A 24415-nucleotide genomic window follows, 5' to 3' on the forward strand; every position below is an offset into this window, starting at 1 on the left:
CCAATTATCAAGCTTTTTAGCGTTAAGTTCTCCATCATAAATTGGCAAATCAAATTTTACATGTAATTTGATCAAAGAGGATTTCTTCTTTTTCTTCTTAGAAGGACTACATTTATGAGAAGAAGAGGATGATGATGACGATGATGGTGATGATGGAGGAGATGGTGGAGCAAGCATTTCTCCCTTTCCCTTATCTTCTTTGTCTTTAGGTAATGAAGTGCCTTCATCTTTTTTCTTCTTTAACTTGAGATACATCTCTTCCACTATTGCACTTGTCGTCATGAAACTATCCAAGAATTGAGATTTTGACCCAAGTGGAGTTTCATCTGTCATCCTTCTTTGTCAAAAGACCCTTCCAATCTCTAGATTCGCCTCAACAAGCTCACCTTCACCTCGTTTGAGCCTTAACCTAGTAAGCATTCAAATATTCACACAATCTTGTCAGACCTTAAAAACCTTGCTGCTCTGATACCACTTGATCCGTTAATGAAAAAGGTATTATAGACTTTATGTGAAATTTTCTTATGTTACTTAGTGCAACAGATCAAAAAGATTGCAAATAACATAAACACATAAGCAAATTTAAATATAACCATACGCATCAACACAATGACAATTTGATAACGGAGTTCACCAGACTTCCTGGCTACCTCTCCAGGTCCTTTGCTTCCAGTGTTACCGCTTTATTAGTTTTCAAAATGCTTTTATAGACATGAGATAAAAAACAGAGACTCAAATGAGAAAAAAGATCTCACCATTGCGTTTAGCTTGAAATTTCGAGTCAAACAAGTATAAACTTGCCCATATTTGGCCACTGTGACCTCGAGACCCCCTGGAGAAATTCAAAACCACCTCTATCCCTGCAAAACCACTTATGTCTGTACAAAACTGCCTCGGTCTACGCGCTGGTGGTTTGGCTGGTTTGGAACCTACAATAATTTAAAAGGACTTTTTGGCGCTTGGTTTACCAAGCTCCACCCTTGGCATTGTGGTTAGCCCGAATGTGTGAGTGCATTGGTATTTAAAATTGGAGGTCAGCCAGTCGAAACCCCCACCCGCCACTCTGGGATTTTGATTTGGATTGACATTTATATATAGCAACATATATTCGCATGAACCTTTGGTGGCATATCTTTGCGCTCCATTGTTGATATATATGTGGTTTGGTTTGATATATATGGCATGTTGTTTACCGTATCCCGTTACATGTGGGATAGTTCCGAAACTTAATTAAGGGGTCTGGTGGCCATGGGGTTGACTCTGGCCGTCAGCCCTTTTTTCTGGCACCTCAATACCGCAACCATAAATACAATATCATCCCAAACCTTAACAAGACTCACCTTAGCCCATCCAGTGCGGCCCTTCTGGCAAAAAATCAGTCATTCCGGGAGGTCAGGGGTTCGATCCTCACTGATCCACAAAATTTTGGAAATTAGGTAATATTGGGTAAAATTGCGCTGCCACATATCACCACTGGATTGGACCATATTAACCAATCATATTGCGACATGTTATCAACTCGCTGACATCATCCTGGACAAATGGTGTATCCACAGGACAACACATGTCCTGCTGACATCATCCTGTTGACCTAGTTGATCGTTGACTATTGACCGTTCACTGTTGACCTTTGACTTTTTGACTTTTGACCAAATTTTCCCAAAAACATTGACTGGCTCTAACTTCTTCATCTGGACTCTGATTTACGTGCCGTTCGCACTCTTGGAATCGTATCAATGAGAAATTCAACTTGATCCTAATTTCATATGCATTTGAAGAATTTGATCTCGAGGCAAAACTAGATCCATTTTGGATCATCGAATGGTCTTGTTAGTTCGATAACACAATATTTGCACCTATGGTGGGGTAAAATTAAATATGATTGACATTGAATTACTATAACTAATTAATTAATTTCATTGTAATAAATTACAATTATTTATTTATAGTTTATTTTAATCATATATAAAATAAATAATTAAATTAAATCATGAGAGTTAGTTCCTCAAACCAAGGATTCTAGTTTGGATGAGAGATTCTCTAGCTCTTGTAAATTAGTGTGTAAGTTGAGAAATTGTCTCAATCAAGTGAGTCTAAGATAGACGCACTATCTTAAGACCACTTGCTCATGTATTTAAATGTATTATTAGATTATTTGAATAAGATGGAATTACATGAGCATGAGAGACCACATGGTGACTTTCTGCCTTTTCTTCCGGCTTGTCTTCTGTGTGTGAGTATTTTATTTTAGTGTGTTAAATTTTCTTCATGTGGTATGATTGAGGAGTGTGTTCTACCAATGGACGAAGCTGGTTGGAGGTTATTGCATGAGTCCATTGCTCTAAAAATTGTGGGTGATCAGTCCCTGTCATAGCTACGGTGATCAGACTAGTGTATCGTGACTGTGTTGCATAACTCGCTAATTGAATATTCCCAATCACCATTTGTGTATGGTCGATACAAATTTTTCTGTCAGAACACCGAAAGCTTGGACATTCACAGACTGAGAGGAGAAGAAAGTTGCGCACTGTGCGTAGGGAGTTTTTTTTGGGTGTTGTGATTTTTAGTTTTTGAATTATTCACTTTAGAGTGGATGCACTGTGTATTGATTTACCCTTCTAAATTGACTTGAAATATCAGTATCCTGATGTGTACCAGTATCAGAGATTGTTGAGCTCATCCTTCCGCAAGGCTGCATCTTTGTAGCACTCCTCAACAACAACTATTAGCATATTCCTCACTAAATTAAATTCCTCAACTATTAGATCTGGCCCTTCAGTAGCACTGTCCAAAGAAAGATCATAACTGGACTTTATGCTATTTCCTCTCCACTTTCCTAAAATTTGTGGTGTTCCATATACAAGCTTGATAGCATCAGTGCTGACTATTGCTTTATTAACATATATTGGGACCTTGCGTCCTTTGGCCAAATTGATGGCATCGGATGGGTGTGCATCCACACTAAGCATCACCTTCTCCTCTAGCTTGCCAATGTATATGCGAGCTTAATATGTGTTCACCACTCTTTCTGTGATCCGTATCAATCACACTTCATATCCAAGAGTTCCCACTAAATCTCTCATCAACTGAAATGGATTTGGATGCCCCCCTTTCTCATCTTCGTGCAATGCATATATAAGCTTTCCAATAGAAAATTCATTAACAATAATCGACAACAAGAGGCTTCCATCACAAGCAATTCTGAGGAAAATTGTTGGATTTTGAAAACGCCAGAGAAGACCATGTTCAATAAAGCTGATTTGATCGACCTGAGATTCTTTTGCTTCATTTATGGGTGTTGTTAACTGGTCAGATGAATGCCATAAGTTTGATGATCCTGATAACCCCTGCTTTCTCAGTTGCTGATGTTTCACTAGCTCAGTGTCAACCACATGAGCCTCCACGTAATCACCATCATTCTCATCCCATTGATTTAAGCGACCACAGTAAGAATTATCAGAGGAAGAGAAGGAGCTATTACAAAGCACCACTAGCCTTTGTTGTGATTGAGATTGACCCTTATTTTTGCTACCCTCAAATGAATTCCACAGATTTTCATAATTTACATAGACTGGAGATATACTAAGTTAATAGCGTGACGTAGGAGCACCGTTGATGCCATTATTGTAGAATATTGAAGGCTCATAAAATATTGCAGAGTTGTGAAGCTTATACGTGGAGTAAGTGACATATTTAAAAAAGACCAGCGTTGACCTTATCTCCAAAGACTATTTTTAAAGGTGGATAAAGCTTGAAACATTAATATTATTTTTAAAAAGGACTTGGCTAAAGGTATGCATGAAAAAAAATACAAACTTTTTCAAACATATGTTGAATAGTATTCAAATTCTTTTTCCCATTATTTATGTAGGGTGAAGGTTTAAAAGCAAAAAGTTTAATTCACTTCTTTCAAAGTGATTTAAAAAATATCAAGGAGAGATAAGTAGTGTTTGTAATTTTTTAATGTAATTTATATTTTGAAGTGATGGAGAGATAAGGTGTGATTTTGTGGAGCTATAAGGTGAAATTATTTTTTGTTTTTGGAGTGATAAGGTAAATTTATTTTTTAGAGAGAGAAGTGAATTTTTTTTTTAGAAGGTTGAGTCAATTTTTTGATGAAGGAAGGTGAAAGTTGATGTAATTCACTATTATATATATATATATATATATATATATATATATATATATATATATATATATATATATATATATATATATATATATATATATATTTGTGTCCTAGATCTGCCCGAAATTGAATAAGGGGATCATAGGTACACACTGTGTCGTGGGTGTGTTTGCATGACTTCTGTCGAGTCTGTAAAACACTCTTTTTCTTATGCTTCAACAAAACAATTACATGCACATAAGAAAATATTACAAGTCATCGATCAAGCTCCTAAAATCAACACTCTTGTAATCACTTAAGTTCATAAACACAAAGCGTCACATCATCAACTTGATAAGATGATCTTCTAAGAAATAACATTTCACATTATTTAATCAAAGAAATCAAGTTAAGGACACTACAAAGTCAAGCATTTCAAGCCAAGACGACATTTCTACATCAAAATCCAATCAAGTTGTCATCTACATCAACAATTTTTGCAGCCATTCAAAAACAATTTTTTTGGCAATTGCACTTGCACCATTTTTTAATAAGCTCAATACATAATTGTAACTTGCAAATCATAATTTGTAAGGGTGCATTCTTGGTTGTAACCGACACCCTAATTTGAATTGTTAAGGCGAATACATTAAGTCAAGTAAGTCTTCAACTGAGTCATCAAGATTGAACTTGTCATTTGTCTCTTGGGTGCATTTTCGACAATGTTCTACAACCTTTTTTAAATCAACACATTCAGTGAGTACATTCAATAAAGCACAAAGTGTCTATAATCAATCAAGTAAGTGCAAGCAAAGCAAGCGAGCATGTCATTCAAACAATCAAAGAAAGCGAGTGTGTCAATCAAACAACCAAGCAAGTGAGCGTGTTAAAATCAAGTGTGAAAGTTCAAAGCACGACATCTACAACAAGCAAGCCTGTGTAAAGTTCATTACAACATTCATAAGTTTCTTTCAAGCAAAGTGATCGTCATCAAGCGAGCGTCCAGTCAACAAGTCAAGCAAGTGTTTAAAGCATCAGCAATCAACAAACAATACAAGCGAGCCTGTCATTTCACTGGTCAACTCAAGTATGCAATTTTCAAGCACGACTTCTACACCAAGCGAGCGTGACCTCAAAGTAAGCAAGACAACATGGCGACACACATTCAGCTATACCAAATTCTTCACAAATTAATGTTATCAACTGCTGAAAACATTGTGCAAATAAGTGAAACAACTCTTGCTGACATTCAAGTGCATATTCAACATGCACATGAAACGATTGAGTTCCTTCAACTAGAATCGCAACTGCAAAGAATTGAGTTGCAAGAGAAGCGTGTAGCTTCCAAATATTTGACCAATCCAGAGATAGCTAATCATTCGAACTCATTCATCCCCCCAACTTCAAGTGTTGAAGTTGTTCTAGTTCAACTTTCTTCCAAACCCATCATCAAGCCATGGGAAGAAATTCAAAGTAATCGAAATCGACGCAGCTTAGGATATGTCAAAGATAATGTCAACTTACATATCCCTTATTATTCAAAGCCCATTCAGTTTGTCAGTGCCAGATTACTTGAACATATCACCTCAACAAGTTTTCCGCAAGTTGCAGACAAACATCAATGCACAGAAATTGAAGTTACAGAAAAACATAAATGCACACAAACTCAAGTTGCAGACAAATCGACAATTTTTCATTGTCAAAGAACTTGTCATCTGGAAGATCAGTGTTTTGATCTCCATCCTTTTTACCATTATGGCAAGCAGAATCATTCATCAGAGAAATGCAGCAAACAATGACAGTCAGCCAGATTGATGATAGATTATTCATGGATTGATTCCTGGGAATGGTCATCCACAGCCAGAAGATTGTACAAGTTTTACAATCAGATTCACTCACACATATTGCAGCCAACAGCCAAATGACGATGGTACACTTGTGCAGTTGAACAGGGGAGTACAACAGTGAAAGTCTCCTACACCTGAAAGGGGGGAAGTTTCGATATCAAATGCAGATGATTGTCTCTCCTTTTAGCTGACAAAGGGGGAAAATGTTAATGAAATTGACAAGTGGTTGTCAGACTGAAAGTCTCGACAACATCAACGAAGTAGCTAGTGGGCATCTTCATCAGCCAGTGGGCATCTTCATCAGCCAGTGGGCATTTTTCATCAGCCAGTGGGCATCTTCATCAGCCAGTGGGCATTTTTCATCGGCAGTGAGCATCAGCAAATTCGCCAGTGGGCGATTGATAACAAAAACAGTAATGAGCAGCTTTAATCATAGCGAAAGAAACATTGAGTTTTTTTTCGATATCTTCAGCCAATGGGTGATCATCATCAACAAATACCCTAGTGGGTGTTCATCAAATTGTGTCAGTGGACACCGGATGCTGTTTTCAAGCAAAGGAAAATTGGATCCTTTTGCGGCTTGGCACATGATGGAGTTGTCAAGAATCATTCAGAGATGAATCAGTAAAGAAACTGGCTCACGGTCTCTTCATATTGCAGTTTCTTCAGAATCTAGATTTGGCTATTTTTTTTAGGCAAATGATTTTTGAGGAGAAATTTGAGAACTTGGAAGATGGTTCCTTGTTATTTTTGGATTTATCATTTGGGGGGGAATGTTAGCCTCACTCTATTAAAAACAATTATAAATCCAAATAAAATAATTAATTAAATTAAATCATGAGAGTTAGTTCCTCAAACCAAGGATTCTAGTTTGGATGAGAGATTCTCTCCAACTAGCTCTCCTAAATTAGTGTGTAACAAGGATAATTTTATGGGCGAATGTTCGCCCTTTGGCAAAATTAAGGGGTTTTTAATTTTTAGTGGGTGAATATTTTGTATCATAGTACATGTTTACAAATCACCTCAAATAACCCACCTTATTTTAAGGGAGAGGGTTAAAAAGGTAAATTTAGCCCTTGAAATTAGGAGTTACAACCTTCCATTCGCCCATTTTCAAGAATAGGTTTTATTTAAGTGAATCCTAGGGACCAAAGGCCCAAATATCATATTTATAAAAGAGGTATGGTAAATTAATAAAAATATAAATAAATGAGAGGTATGGTAAATAAATAAAACATTTTTTATATTTACTCTATAAGTCACCTTATATACATGCAAGGGTGTAAACAAATAAAAATATAAGTAAAGTGGAGGTAGGGTAAATAAATAAAACATCTTTTTATACTTACTCAAAAGGTATGGTAAATAAATAAAAATATAAATAAACTAGACGCATGGTAAAGAAATAAAACCTCTTTTTATATTTAGTCCATAACCCTCGTTCTATTTATGAAGGCTCAAGAAAGAGATTTTATTTAAGTGAATCCTATGGGCCAAATACCATATTTGTAAAAAAGGTATGGTAAATTAATAAAAATATAAATAAACGTGAGGTATGGTAAACAAATAAAACATTTTTTTATATTTACTCCATAAATCACCTTATATTTAAGAACATTCAAAAAATTGTGTTATATTTAGGTGAAACCTATGGGAAAAATACTATGGGACAAATACCATGGACTAGATTGTTATTAATACCATGCAAAAAACATTATTATTAATAAAAATAAAAATGGCACATTGTATTGACCCATGGTATTCACCAAAATGGCACATGGTATTGACCCATGGTATTCACCTGGAATGCAACCTATTTAAATGGGGGAATTAAACCAGCATAGATCCATCTTTACTTTGGATCTACTAACCCTCGAGAAGTATCAAATATCGTGATATGCAAACTAGCATAGAGTGAAAAAATATTTGATCCCTCTCAGAGCTTGTTTAAAATAAAAAATAAAATAAAAATCAACTATTAATTTTATTAATTTTTATAAATTACTAATAGTAATTTTTAAGCTCCAGGTTTATGATAACCTATGGTATTGACCCATGGTAATACCATGGTATTCATGTGAGCATAGACTATTTAAAGGGGAAATTCTATCATCTTAGATCCATCTTAATTCTGGGTCTACCATGTGCTCATAGGGATAAATAGATTTCATCCCCCTAAAAGTGGTAGATGAGGAGTTAAGATGGATATAGGTTGGCTTTTATGATGATGAAGATATTAAATAGACTTAGGATATTATGTTGTAAAAACATCTTAAGGTGAATGGTTAAAGCATAGACATTGGACAAGTATATTTGTATACTTTTATTTTAAACTGAAACAGATCCAGGGATAAATGGAATGGATTGATTGCACTAGTCATCCTTCTATAACTTTCCAACATATGCTGGAGTAAACAGATTGTAATTTGGGTAATTTTTCTAACTGCAAATAGGAACATACTTGTGTATTGGTAGGGTGGTTACGAGGTCCCTAGAAGTGATGAATTCGAATTTTTCTTGGTTTTATATATAATATTAGATTTTTTCTCATGCTTTCTATGAATGACACGGGTGAATTTTATCCTACACCCACTAGGTTATCCATATGTAATTTCGGTAATTTTGATTTCAAAATATATTTTAAAGAAATGCAATGATTTCATTTGTGTATTCAATAAACACAAGATTTTATAATTGAGTAAAATATTCGCCATGCATGGTGAGAGATTCGCCAAAAAATTATATATACATATTATATTATTGATAAAATCGCTTTCCATTTTTCCTATATACCATGGAGATTCGCCCATTTATTAAATATATAAATTTAGGGGGGGTTCTTAAAATTTTCCCTGGTGTGTAAGTTGAGAAATTGTCTCAATCGAGTCTAAGATAGACGCACTATCTTAAGACCATTGCTCATGTATTTAAATGTATTTTTAAACTATTTAAATAAGAGAGAATTACATGAGCATGAGAGACCACATGATGGCTCTCTGCCTTTTCCGTCAGTTTGTCTTCTGTGTGTGAGTATTTTATTTTAGTGTGTTAAATTTTCTTCAAAGTATTGTTTCTTTATACATATTACAAATAAAATTTCAATTTCATAAAAAAATAATTCTTCAAATGTACTTTTACATTTAAAACTATACTTAATATCATATTTTTCCTCTCTTTTATTTTTCCACAGATTTTCATAATTTACATAGACTGGAGATATACTAAGTGAATTTTTTGATGAAGGAAGGTGAAAGTTGATGTAATTCACTATTATATCTATATATATATATATATATATATATATATATATATATATATATATATATATATATATAGATATATATATATATTTGTGTCCTAGATCTGCCCGAAATTGAATAAGGGGATCATAGGTACACACTGTGTCGTGGGTGTGTTTGCATGACTTCTGTCGAGTCTGTAAAACACTCTTTTTCTTATGCTTCAACAAAACAATTACATGCACATAAGAAAAGTTTACAAGTCATCGATCAAGCTCCTAAAATCAACACTCTTGTAATCACTTAAGTTCATAAACACAAAGCGTCACATCATCAACTTGATAAGATGATCTTCTAAGAAATAACATTTCACATTATGTAATCAAAGAAATCAAGTTAAGGACACTACAAAGTCAAGCATTTCAAGCCAAGACGACATTTCTACATCAAAATCCAATCAAGTTGTCATCTACATCAACAATTTTTGCAGCCATTCAAAAACAATTTTTTTGGCAATTGCACTTGCACCATTTTTTAATAAGCTCAATACATAATTGTAACTTGCAAATCATAATTTGTAAGGGTGCATTCTTGGTTGTAACCGACACCCTAATTTGAATTGTTAAGGCGAATACATTAAGTCAAGTAAGTCTTCAACTGAGTCATCAAGATTGAACTTGTCATTTGTCTCTTGGGTGCATTTTCGACAATGTTCTACAACCTTTTTTAAATCAACACATTCAGTGAGTACATTCAATAAAGCACAAAGTGTCTATAATCAATCAAGTAAGTGCAAGCAAAGCAAGCGAGCATGTCATTCAAACAATCAAAGAAAGCGAGTGTGTCAATCAAACAACCAAGCAAGCGAGCGTGTTAAAATCAAGTGTGAAAGTTCAAAGCACGACATCTACAACAAGCAAGCCTGTGTAAAGTTCATTACAACATTCATAAGTTTCTTTCAAGCAAAGTGATCGTCATCAAGCGAGCGTCCAGTCAACAAGTCAAGCAAGTGTTTAAAGCATCAGCAATCAACAAACAATACAAGCGAGCCTGTCATTTCACTGGTCAACTCAAGTATGCAATTTTCAAGCACGACTTCTACACCAAGCGAGCGTGACCTCAAAGTAAGCAAGACAACATGGCGACACACATTTAGCTATACCAAATTCTTCACAAATTAATGTTATCAACTGCTGAAAACATTGTGCAAATCAGCGAAACAACTCTTGCTGACATTCAAGTGCATATTCAACATGCACATGAAACGATTGAGTTCCTTCAACTAGAATCGCAACTGCAAAGAATTGAGTTGCAAGAGAAGCGTGTAGCTTCCAAATATTTGACCAATCCAGAGATAGCTAATCATTCGAACTCATTCATCCCCCCAACTTCAAGTGTTGAAGTTGTTCTAGTTCAACTTTCTTCCAAACCCATCATCAAGCCATGGGAAGAAATTCAAAGTAATCGAAATCGACGCAGCTTAGGATATGTCAAAGATAATGTCAACTTACATATCCCTTATTATTCAAAGCCCATTCAGTTTGTCAGTGCCGGATTACTTGAACATATCACCTCAGCAAGTTTTCCGCAAGTTGCAGACAAACATCAATGCACAGAAATTGAAGTTACAGAAAAACATAAATGCACACAAACTCAAGTTGCAGACAAATCGACAATTTTTCATTGTCAAAGAACTTGTCATCTGGAAGATCAGTGTTTTGATCTCCATCCTTTTTACCATTATGGCAAGCAGAATCATTCATCAGAGAAATGCAGCAAACAATGACAGTCAGCCAGATTGATGATAGATTATTCATGGATTGATTCCTGGGAATGGTCATCCACAGCCAGAAGATTGTACAAGTTTTACAATCAGATTCACTCACACATATTGCAGCCAACAGCCAAATGATGATGGTACACTTGTGCAGTTGAACAGGGGAGTACAATAGTGAAAGTCTCCTACACCTGAAAGGGGGGGAGTTTCGATATCAAATGCAGATGATTGTCACTCCTTTTAGCTGACAAAGGGGGAAAATGTTAATGAAATTGACAAGTGGTTGTCAGACTGAAAGTCTCGACAACATCAGCGAAGCAGCTAGTGGGCATCTTCATCAGCCAGTGGGCATCTTCATCAGCCAGTGGGCATTTTTCATCAGCCAGTGGGCATCTTCATCACCCAGTGGGCATTTTTCATCGGCAGTGAGCATCAGCAAATTCGCCAGTGGGCGATTGATAACAAAAACAGTAATGAGCAGCTTTAATCATAGCGAAAGAAACATTGAGTTGTTTTTCGATATCTTCAGCCAATGGGTGATCATTATCAACAAATACCCTAGTGGGTATTCATCAAATTGTGTCAGTGGACACCGGATGCTGTTTTCAATCAAAGGAAAATTGGATCCTTTTGCGGCTTGGCACATGATGGAGTTGTCAAGAATCATTCAGAGATGAATCAGTAATGCAACTGGCTCACGGTCTCTTCATATTGCAGTTTCTTCAGAATCTAGATTTGGCTATTTTTTTTAGGCAAATGATTTTTGAGGAGAAATTCGAGAACTTGGAAGATGGTTCCTTGTTATTTTTGGATTTATCATTTGGGGGGGAATGTTAGCCTCACTCTATTAAAAACAATTATAAATCCAAATAAAATAATTAATTAAATTAAATCATGAGAGTTAGTTCCTCAAACCAAGGATTCTAGTTTGGATGAGAGATTCTCTCCAACTAGCTCTCCTAAATTAGTGTGTAACAAGGATAATTTTATGGGCGAATGTTCGCCCTTTGGCAAAATTAAGGGGTTTTTAATTTTTAGTGGGTGAATATTTTGTATCATAGTACATGTTTACAAATCACCTCAAATAACCCACCTTATTTTAAGGGAGAGGGTTAAAAAGGTAAATTTAGCTCTTGAAATTAGGAGTTACAACCTTCCATTCGCCCATTTTCAAGAATAGGTTTTATTTAAGTGAATCCTAGGGGCCAAAGGCCCAAATATCATATTTATAAAAGAGGTATGGTAAATTAATAAAAATATAAATAAATGAGAGGTATGGTAAATAAATAAAACATTTTTTATATTTACTCTATAAGTCACCTTATATACATGCAAGGGTGTAAACAAATAAAAATATAAGTAAAGTGGAGGTAGGGTAAATAAATAAAACATCTTTTTATACTTACTCAAAAGGTATGGTAAATAAATAAAAATATAAATAAACTAGACGCATGGTAAATAAATAAAACCTCTTTTTATATTAAGTCCATAACCCTCGTTCTATTTATGAAGGCTCAAGAAAGAGATTTTATTTAAGTGAATCCTATGGGCCAAATACCATATTTGTAAAAAAGGTATGGTAAATTAATAAAAATATAAATAAACGTGAGGTATGGTAAACAAATAAAACATTTTTTTATATTTACTCCATAAATCACCTTATATTTAAGAACATTCAAAAAATTGTGTTATATTTAGGTGAAACCTATGGGAAAAATACTATGGGACAAATACCATGGACTAGATTGTTATTAATACCATGCAAAAAACATTATTATTAATAAAAATAAAAATGGCACATTGTATTGACCCATGGTATTCACCAAAATGGCACATGGTATTGACCCATGGTATTCACCTGGAATGCAACCTATTTAAATGGGGGAATTAAACCAGCATAGATCCATCTTTACTTTGGATCTACTAACCCTCGAGAAGTATCAAATATCGTGATATGCAAACTAGCATAGAGTGAAAAAATATTTGATCCCTCTCAGAGCTTGTTTAAAATAAAAAATAAAATAAAAATCAACTATTAATTTTATTAATTTTTATAAATTACTAATAGTAATTTTTAAGCTCCAGGTTTATGATAACCTATGGTATTGACCCATGGTATTCATGTAAGCATAGACTATTTAAAGGGGAAATTCTATCATCTTAGATCCATCTTAATTCTGGGTCTACCATGTGCTCATAGGGATAAATAGATTTCATCCCCCTAAGAGTGGTAGATGAGGAGTTAAGATGGATATAGGTTGGCTTTTATGATGATGAAGATATTAAATAGACTTAGGATATTATGTTGTAAAAACATCTTAAGGTGAATGGTTAAAGCATAGACATTGGACAAGTATATTTGTATACTTTTATTTTAAACTGAAACAGATCCAGGGATAAATGGAATGGATTGATTGCACTAGTCATCCTTCTATAACTTTCCAACATATGCTGGAGTAAATAGATTGTAATTTGGGTAATTTTTCTAACTACAAATAGGAACATACTTGTGTATTGGTAGGGTGGTTACGAGGTCCCTAGAAGTGATGAATTCGAATTTTTCTTGGTTTTATATATAATATTAGATTTTTTCTCATGCTTTCTATGAATGACACAGGTGAATTTTATCCTACACCCACTAGGTTATCCATATGTAATTTCGGTAATTTTGATTTCAAAATATATTTTAAAGAAATGCAATGATTTCATTTGTGTATTCAATAAACACAAGATTTTATAATTGAGTAAAATATTCGCCATGCCTGGTGAGAGATTCGCCAAAAAATTATATATACATATTATATTATTGATAAAATCGCTTTCCATTTTTCCTATATACCATGGAGATTCGCCCATTTATTAAATATATAAATTTAGGGGGGGTTCTTAAAATTTTCCCTGGTGTGTAAGTTGAGAAATTGTCTCAATCGAGTCTAAGATAGACGCACTATCTTAAGACCATTGCTCATGTATTTAAATGTATTTTTAAACTATTTAAATAAGAGAGAATTACATGAGCATGAGAGACCACATGATGGCTCTCTGCCTTTTCCGTCAGTTTGTCTTCTGTGTGTGAGTATTTTATTTTAGTGTGTTAAATTTTCTTCAAAGTATTGTTTCTTTATACATATTACAAATAAAATTTCAATTTCATAAAAAAATAATTCTTCAAATGTACTTTTACATTTAAAACTATACTTAATAGCATATTTTTCCTCTCTTTTATTTTTCTTTTTGCCTTTCTGTTTTGGTCTATAAAGGAATCTACAATGGAGCCTTTCTTTTTCCTTTTTTCTATAAAGGAATCTACAGCAGGGCCTTTCTCATATTGTTGTGACATGGAGTTGATCCCTACTGCTATCACGAACCACCTAAGTGGGAAGTCCTCCCGGCCACACAAGGCCATGGATAAAATTCCTAGGAATTCGAACATAGAACATTTGTATTCACATTTACTTTACTTTTTCGCAAACTTGCTGAGTAAACTCCCAAAAAAAACTAAACATATTTCCTATATTAAATAGAACAAAATCCTTCGTAAAAGCATAATTATATTTAGAGTGATACTATATTTCATATGTTACATTGTTCATCCAAAAAAAACATGAACCCAAAATATTGAGATCAAAATCTTCTCTCACCTAACTAACCTAATTATTTAAATATATATACTTAATTATTTAAATATATATTTAAATTCAAAACTAAACTGTATAGCATGTTATATAAAGAAATCCAAAAAGATGCAATAACCATTCCTCATACAACTCAACTTTTGAATTTATTGTTAGCTTATCAAATATAATGCAATCTCCTCTTATATAATATTTAAACTATTTAAATATGTAAATAATATATTTTAGGAAACGTTTTCCTCTTATATTTATTTAAATATATTTTAAAAGATGTTATTTTTATATAATATATCTAACCAAATCATTTTGACTATCAAGAAATTCAGCTCATTCTTAAGATTTAAAAAACTCAATATATTTGTGAAAAAGGCTAAATTTTTTTTTTTTTTTTTTCTAATAAATTGATATAAATATTTATTTACAATAACTTTTATTTTTATTTTTTAAATTATATTTAAAAAAATACGTCTATAAATTATTTCATAAAATCATCAAAACTAGCTATACTCTGGCCCTAGACTTTTGCGTTGGATGCACCCATCGAGGATTTTGATAGTGCTATCCCTTCATCATAATTACTTTGAAAAACAATTTACTTTTGGCACTTTTGATAAACATTTAAATTTACAACCTGCCAACGAACAATATGATAATAGTGTGATACTTCTATTAGATGTGAAATTCCACAAGTTTAGATGCCTGCCATTCAAGGAATTCTTGGATAGAAAAGGATCCTGCAGAACAACAATTTGATGCTTCTTTCCGGAGATGATTCATTTTTTGGTTGAGCTCATGTTCTTGGAAAGAGAGGGATCCTACGAAACAACAATTTGATGTTTTTTTCAAAAGCCGATTAGCTTCCTGGTTGACCTCATGATATGTGTGAGCGATGCACAACCCGTTGAAATCCTAATTCACAAAGTATTCACAATTCAATAAATCCATAAGGATTAGATGTCTAACTTCCTCGCCGCTCCTCTTAATCCGAAGCTGTATTTTTTAATCCACTCAAGGAGATAAAGCACCCATGGTTGAATATAATCTAGAAGTTTTGAGATGACCTCAAACTAAATGGCTAGTAGAATGATTAAAGATAATTATAAATTGATGTTTAGTAGAAGCTTTAAATATTTTATAAACTAATGTTTTTTTTGAAGTTTTAAATATTTTATTAAGTGGTGATTTAAGGACGGTCACAAATTAGCTGGCTCTTGCTACTTCTTTGAGTGTGACATACTAAAATTGCAATATGAAACAATGTAATTAGATGCTTCAACATTGACCAAATTTGATGTTTTGTCTCTATCTTCTTTCTAACCTTGTTTTTCTTTTATTTTCTCCCAAGGGATTTTGCATGTCTTCACTTCATGCCCATTTGTACATAGTGAAGATCCTATATCTTTCTTCTTTTACTTCCTTCTCCTCTAAAAGACTATTTTGATTGATTCATCCATTTTTTAGCAAGGCATACAATTTCTCCAGTGAGTTGAGTTTTAATCTTCCTTCCAAAATCTTTCTCACATTCTATGGCTTTCTCCACTAATGAGTCAAATGAGATGGACTTCAATTGGCCACTAGCTTGCAAGGATTCAAGATAGTGTGAATATATAGAGTGAAAATCTTTGATGAACACTACCAAAGGTATGTCTATCTCCCCTTTAATGGCATCTATGTCATGCATAATGGCTTTGATCCATAGGTTAAACTCATGGAATCCTCAACTCTCAACTCTAAGTTGAGTAGCTTGACCAAAAATGATACAAGTTCTAATTCCAAATCAAAGTCATACAAGTTCTTTAAATTCTTTAAGGCTCCACAGGAATCATAAATGTGAAAATGTGGCATCTCACCTCTTCATCTACTGTCACAAAAATCAGAACATAATATTTCATGTCTTTGTTCTTCCCAATGATGCTATCTTTAGCTAATATAAGCCTCACAAGTTGACTAAGTTTCCTTTGAGCATCTCCTTTAGCCTCTTCTTTAAATCCTTAAAAATCAATTTGTTTTTGAGGTTTCTAGACCAATTTTATTTTCTAGGGGATGCATAGAAACAATGGAGATGAAAAATTACATCTTTGTGACCCATATATAAGCTCAGATAAGTTTCAACGGGTCAACATAGATGTCAAGGGAAGTTTAACACAAATTCTACAATACATTTCTGCTCCGAGTCTCTGCTATCAAATATATTCAGTACCCTATACCAATAACGAGTAAGACATGAAAGACTTATCACTTCAGAATAAAAGCAAACAAAATTGATGGCCTACAAAACATAAATTCACAATCAAATCACACGAGTTGTGGCTCTTCTATTGATCACACACAAGTTAATTCTTACAATGAACCTGATGAAAGGTATTTAACCTTTTCCAACTAGTGACTTGTCTAAAATATCTTGACATGCAACCACACACTAAAAGTAGCCTATCACTTAACTTGACTTGACTCAACACTCTAACAATCAAAATTCAACACTCAGTTAACTGACTCTCTAATTTTAGCCTACTCCTCATGTGGGAGTAATTACAATTTCTAACACTCCCCCTTAATTACGACTGTATAACTCAAGATGACTCAACTATGCCTATTAGGCTTACAATAGAAAATGACTCAATTATCATTGAAGCATCCCTATTGATCTATGTCTCAGCTAGGATTACAATGACTCAATACTTTTACAAGTTTCCATTTTCTTTTTCTCTTCTTCCAAATTTTAAATCCTAGAAATTGCTTCATTCTTTGTTGCAGGTTCTTGTTGTATGCTCCATATTTCTTTACTTGCCATTGCTGCAAATTTTCTTTGGATTTTCTTGAATTTGTGCTGAAACACACTCTGATCTTGTCTACTAGACAATCCTCTTCAAATATTCGGTTAACCATGGACTACTTCCACAACATTGCATCTTCAAACTGTCATGTTTTCTCTACTTCTTGCACTTCATATACCTGTATTTCTTTCTTCCATATTTCTGGATAACAAAATCGTATCTCTGTTTGACTCCATTGTTGAAAAATGGTTTCAATGCATTCATCTTTGTCTTTCATATTATTCTTTTCACTTTCATCATCAGGTACTGCTGCTTTTTTCTTCTAATCTGCACACTCAAGATCAATATTCAGCATTTCATTCAATTCTTTTATTCTAGTTGCTGCTTTAAGACTCGCATCAATTTGTTCTATTGGTTTTTGAATCCATTCTTCAATGAGCTTAAAATATGCATCAAATTTATTAACAACTTTGTTTTCAAATTTTTTTCCCATGTTATTTTGAATGCCTACGTATTCAAAAACAATGTTAAAAACATCTTTATTATGCTCTTCAGTGAGAGCTTCCTGCTCTACCTCTTCCTTCTCTGCCTTCTTTTCAATTGCATGGAGGTTGTCTTCCATTGTTATGTTGTAACTGGATATTCTCATCAAAAAATATTCAATCACTTTATCATCTTCTCGTTCGTTAGTTGTTGCTAGATCACATACTGCTTCATGAGCAGTTTCAACTTCTTGATATATTGCTACTACAGCTTCAACGTTCAATCCTTCATCAAACATGGCGCTTGCCATATTGCCACAACCAATCTTTGTTTCAAAAAATAAACCACACATATCATCAACATAATCTTCATCCACACTATGGTGTGATATGTGACCATTCTTGAGCTCATTGTCAATTTCATTTACAATTTCAAATTCATCAAATCCAGCTCGATTCACCAATTCACATAGACAAAACATAAATTCACACACAAATCACACACGCTACGCCTCTTTTATTGAGCACAAAAACTTAATTATTACAATGAACACAGTGAAAATATTTAACCTTTTCAAACTAGCGACTTGCCTAAAATATCTTGACATGCGACCACGCACTAAAAGTTATCTATCACTTAACTCAACTTGAATCTAACACTCAACACTCAACACTAAATTGACTAACTCTCTAATTTTAACTAACCCCTCAAGCGAGAATAATTACAATTTTTAACACTTAAGCCTTATCTTAGATAAACAAATTTAAACACAAAAAAAGGTACTAAACAAAGGAATGCATTTACAACAAATGCTTCCCTCATCTAGACAGTGTTAAGCTATAGATCCTCCTCTCAAGCGTTTTCCTAAGCGGGTTCATCAAAAAAAGGGTAAGTGCTTTCTGCCGCTACGTTTTCAAACTGGCCAGTCCTAAGTTCGGTTCCCCAACCTCGGGAGGAAAAACCCTAGGGCTTCATTACAAGAATAGGAAACAAGAATGCAGAGGATGATAATGTTAAAGAAGGAGCACCTTACGATGAAACTATCAGTCACGCCATACTCTATGATGACATCAACGATCCCAAAGATTCACATCTAAGAGAAATGAGTTCAATTTTCGAGAACACAGTATTTGATTCAAATGCGGAAGTTCAAGAGAAAGCACTAATGCGTTGATTGTAAATTTACCTGTAGCAGATGTACACACTAGAAGGCGTGCAAAACAATTTGCAATGCATCCACATGTATCGTGGGTGGACCAAAGACAAACCATGTTTTTTTGTGTGTGTGGAGTTAATGGTTAGGAGGACGAAATCGAGATATGGGAGAAACCAAAGTGCAATGCCCACCCTTAACAGGAATATGAGTGTGTAAACTTAGCAGTAGTATATGTGTTATAGTTATGGAGCTTTTTTTATGTCTAGTTTGTCTAGAATTTAGAATTTAGTAAGGATGCGTTGAAATCATATGTGTTATAAATTTTTGAGGGGTTTTTTTTATGTTTGGTTTGGTTAGAATAAGGATGTGTTAGAATTATATGTGTTATAAACAATGATCAAATTTGAAGGGCTGGTCTTAATTTTATTTGGAAGGGCATATATTTATCTAACCCTTCAATGTTGAAAAGTTAAAAAAAAAAATTGTACTTCTATTAACAAGTGTATATTAAATAAATTCTTTATAAAAAAAAATGCCAAAATGAAATGGTCTTTAAAATTTAAAAGGTGGCTACATCAAAACACTATAAAATCTCAATAGAACTTAGTAAATAGGCAAACATTTTTCTCAAATTCTATTAAAAAAAGGTAAACATATGTTTCTTCTATTCATTAGATGATCTTCAAAAGCATTTGAATTTACATCATTGAAAATATAAATCTATTTGCACAATGGAAAATGTTGTTTTAGTTTTCATTTGCTTCTAATTTATACTATCTATTTTGTTTAACTTGAAGCAATTTTAAGCAAACCAAAGAAAAAAATTTATACCTTCAACAACCAAGGGGATTGAACTTTTCTCTTAACATTTCTCAATCAAAGAACATTATCAATAGACTTTCATCTCAATTAAAAACTTCAAGCTCTATAGATTCAAAAATTTATGTAATTAATAGGAAAGTTTTCTATATATAATAGGGAAATATTGTAATATGTAATACACATCTACAGTGTTGTTGTTGTATGGCTTTGTTGGTCATTTTTCTTCTTCTTTGAAAATGGTTTTCAAATTTGGTCCTTATAATGAATTCAATCTTGGTTCATGTATTTTTCTAATAATGCGGTTTCTTTTTGTTGATGTTTAATTTTTCTAATAATGTGGATTCTTTTCGTTAACAATGTCGTTTAATTTTTCTATGATTTCAACATCTCCTTAAAGACCCTTCATAGTAGCAACTACATGGACAACCACACGCACTCCTTATTTCTTAGACGCTGAATGGAGATAATGAAGTGGGAGACACAATAGTAGTTGTATTGATAGTTATTGGAATTCTGTATCTTTTGGGAAGACCAACAGAGGAAAAAGAAAATTAAGTCATAACCTTGTAGGCAGACCAATCTTTGGTTGTATGGTTATTAATAGAGTCCTCGAGTTTCATTTTAACACTTGAGAGTTCTCCCTAGTTCAAAACTCTACATAATTTTATGGGAAGCGCACTTATTATTTCTCAATTTTTTTTTATACTATTAATTTGTATGTTTTCAAAAACTAAAGAGTTAATAAAGAAAAACGATTTTAAGATAAGAGAAGAAATACGGGGTTTTAAATAAAGCTTGATTTTATAAATGCTACACTTAATAGTAAGCTTGATTACAGTAAGTTCAAATGGCAGCAATGCTAGGCTTTTGTAAGCATTCTGGTGACTGAGCATGATTACAGTAAGTTCAAATGGCAGCAATGCTAGGCTTTTGTAAGCATTCTGGTGACTAAGCTTGATTACAGTAAGTTCAAATGGCAGCAATGCTAGGCTTTTGTAAGCATTCTGGTTGTCAGTCACGAAATCATCTAAAACTAGAAAAGAGATGGTAGTAGTTATTTATGAGAGTATAAAAAGAGTTCGTGAATCACTAAGCGTAGTTACCACCATCTAATGGGGTAATTTCATAATTGAACAATCTTGTCTAAATGGTTGGTTGACAAGAAAGAAAGAAAATTTTGCAAATTAGGAAAGAAAATGAAGATATAACAGAAAATGTTTATGGTTATGATGTAAAAATGTCAATATTATCACTTTAATCTATTTTTAAGCTCGATAAAATTACATCTTTAGCTAATCTATTTCATTTATTACTATAAAATGAAAATTTATTCATTTATTACTATAAAATGAAAATTTATTCATTTATTACTATAAAATAAGAATTTAAATTAATAAAGATATTAGTCTGTCTATATACCTATGTTCGCTTAAAAGAAACCCTAAAGAAAGAACCCTATCGACCTTATTATACTATCTCAAGGTTTCCATGTCGAACATCAAACTTTCAAAGTAATGATGTCCTCATGGAAAATGTAAGTAACCCTATCGGCCTTATTATACTATCTCAAGATCTTTATGTCGAACATCAAAGTAATGTCATGAATATGTCCTCATAAAGGTAGGATGGAAGATGTTTTCATAGCGGTAGGATGATCATTACTCGAAGATATTCGACATCCTCGAAGATGTTGGGTATTTCAACTGTGCATTGAATTGTGCCTTGAAGCATCTCAACAACTCTCCCCATTGAAGACCTCAATTCCATATCATATTGTATGCGCCACAATGTAGTCTTTACCACTCTCTCTGCTTCTTCCCAATCTATCGTTAAATCCACATCCTCTTCAAGCCTTGGTTCCAACATCTCTCTCAATCTGATCCCCATCTTCATTTGCTCCGTTGCATGCACTGGGAACTAATAGCCCACGCATTTTCTGACACCTTCCATGATCATATGGTGCCTTAACATTACAATATTTATCCCACTGACAATCTCTAGCAAAATGATGTCAAATTTGTAGACGTCTGCTAATGGGAAGATTTCTCATCCACTCTGGTGTTAGATACCCTCTAGTGCCCCTGATATGGCATTAGATACCCCCTAGTGCCTTTGATCATGGAGAAGCAGAAAGTACGTTCTCTATCCACAACTTGACCAGCCTGAAGTTTGGTACTTTAGGAATGATATTTTTGTCCAGGAGGATGTTTTGGGGTTTTATGTCACAGTGAAGAACCTAGTGCAGGCATTCCTTGTGCAAGTACCCGATGCCTCTTGCCATGCCTAATGTATTAGGTAGGTGGTAGTAGTTACTTACAAGATGAAAAAAAAGGTTCGTGAATCACTAATCATAGTTATCACTATCTAATGGGGTAATCTCATAATTGAACAATCTTGTGTTAATGGTGGGTTGAGAAGAAAGAATAAAATTTTACAAATTAAGGAAGAAAAATGGAGATACCACAGAAAGTGTATGTGGTTATGATGTAAAAATGTCAATATTTTCACTTTAATCTATTTTTAAGCACTGGACAAGTATGAAAAATATTGTTTCAAATGATGAACTACATACCTATTGAAGGCCATTGATTGGGACCATGAAATCGCTTTCCTTTATCGATACTAGCTTCATAAGCTTCATAACTCCCCTTCCAATCCCCTAGAAAAACGAATATATGAAAAATTACGAAGTGAAATACTTCAATGGATTGATTTTTGAGAGTTGAGCAAAGCCAGATGTAGTTACAAGTAAAAGTAAATCTAAGGAGACACAAATCCACATCAAACCTTTGGGTTGAATGAAAGGATTAAGAGATTCTGTTTGATATAGAGTGTAACCTCGATGGTTCTCAATCCGCAACAATTTCATCATTTCCTCCTCATTTCTTCATCGATGCCATGATGGACGATATAAAAAAAATCTAGAGTCCACACATGACTATATAAAGATCAATCAACCATTCTATACATAATAATTTTAATCAGTTCTTCCTAAATCAATGAACTAAATGAAAAGCCAGGGAAATGAAAGTTGAAAATTAAAACTGAGAGTTAAAAATACTTTGCAAACTTGTGTTCCACTCGCCGTAAGGTTGGGATTGGAAAGGTCAATGCATGCAAGATTCACAGTCTCAGAACAATCTACCTCAGTCATCGTGAAATCTTTGTCTTTTGTCATTTGTTTCTTCTTAATCTCTCATACCTTCAAAAGATGCCCTTGGTTCACATATACAAATAGATAGCTACTTCTCCTCTACTATTAATGAATGTGAAAAGAAACCTATGTTATCAATGAATGCGAACAGAAAACTCATGGTCTCGGAATGCATGAACAACCTCCATTACGTCCCATTGCACTTTCTTTAGTGTTGTGGGAACCTCGTGCAGACTTTAAAGTGTTACATCAGTCCCATAAATGGAATTTTCTGAAATGTCGTACAGGCAGGCAACCCTTCATAGGAAATTTTATAATATTATTTAAATTAAAAAAAGAACTTGTAAAATTCAAAATTTAAATTTCTTTTGACTAGTAAGTTTTGTTGAGCACTTCTGTGACGTGCTAGAGGGCTTTGGAAGGGCTATGATGTGTTCAAATTTGAACACTGGTTATAAATGTTGAATCACAAGTTAAAATTATGAACTTTCTAATTTGAGTATTTATGTAGTTTTTCAAAATAATGAATTCAATTCAAAATTTCAGCGAAAATAATTAAAAAAAAATATTTACAACTCCATAAACCATATAAATCGGATTGAGTAGAGGAAATAGACATGTGGGATTGGAAGATTGAGTTCAGACGAGTGGAGTTTATTAAATTTTCTCCTACATTGGTTAAGAAACGGTTGTGGAAAAAGGACGTCGAAGCTCAGACTTGCAAAGAAGATGACAGAACAAGAGAAAATATGGGAGAGAAACAGTTTAATTAACAATGATGAGAGTATTGGGAGAAAGAGTTTAATTGAGAATGATAAGAGCTACCCAGATAATATATTGGTGCTGAAGAGGAACAGATTGAGGAGGAAGAAAGAGCGATGGAATCGGCGCGCACTACAGCTAACCGCGAGGGTTTCGGTTAGGGCTCTCTGAACCCTACCTCTATCGCCTGAAGACTGCATCGAGCAGCTGTTTCGACTTGTTTACCTAGCCCGACTTCTCAGGCTCCATCTGTCATTATCAACATGGACCCGGTAACTGTCGGTGATGTAATGGAAATGGAGGAGGAGATTGACTTTACCGAAGACCCACTTTCCTCTCAGGTAATATTCGATCGCCCTTCTTTTGCTTCGTCGTCTGCTGGCCCTGGCCTCTCTCTGCAATCTGAGCCGCATCCATCCCCGGTGGTTACTATCCCGGTCCCACCCCCCTCTTGTTTACCTGAAGGAGCCGCTCCCCTTGAGCCCACTGGTTTGGATCTACCCCCTCTATCACCGGGGACCCTCCGCTTCCTATCATCTGTTATCCCCCCGTCGCCTCCCTTTGATTCACGTCTCCTATCCACCTCTCTCCCGACTCCCTCCTCTTTGGGACTGCCTCTATCGTCGGCGGCCGGACCCTCTACGCTCCTCCATTCCCC

At 34.1% G+C, this 24415-nt stretch overlaps 1 pseudogene; it reads right to left on the reverse strand.

Moving 5' to 3' along the window:
- Nucleotides 1–2660: 2660 nt before the first annotated feature.
- Nucleotides 2661–18173, reverse strand: LOC149199027 (bifunctional nuclease 2-like; annotated as a pseudogene).
- Nucleotides 18174–24415: the final 6242 nt, after the last annotated feature.

Source organism: Pinus tabuliformis, chromosome 2_1 (assembly GCF_031772625.1).
Source record: "Pinus tabuliformis cultivar Carrire ecotype Pingquan chromosome 2_1, CPIR1, whole genome shotgun sequence".
NCBI lineage: Eukaryota > Viridiplantae > Streptophyta > Pinopsida > Pinales > Pinaceae > Pinus > Pinus tabuliformis.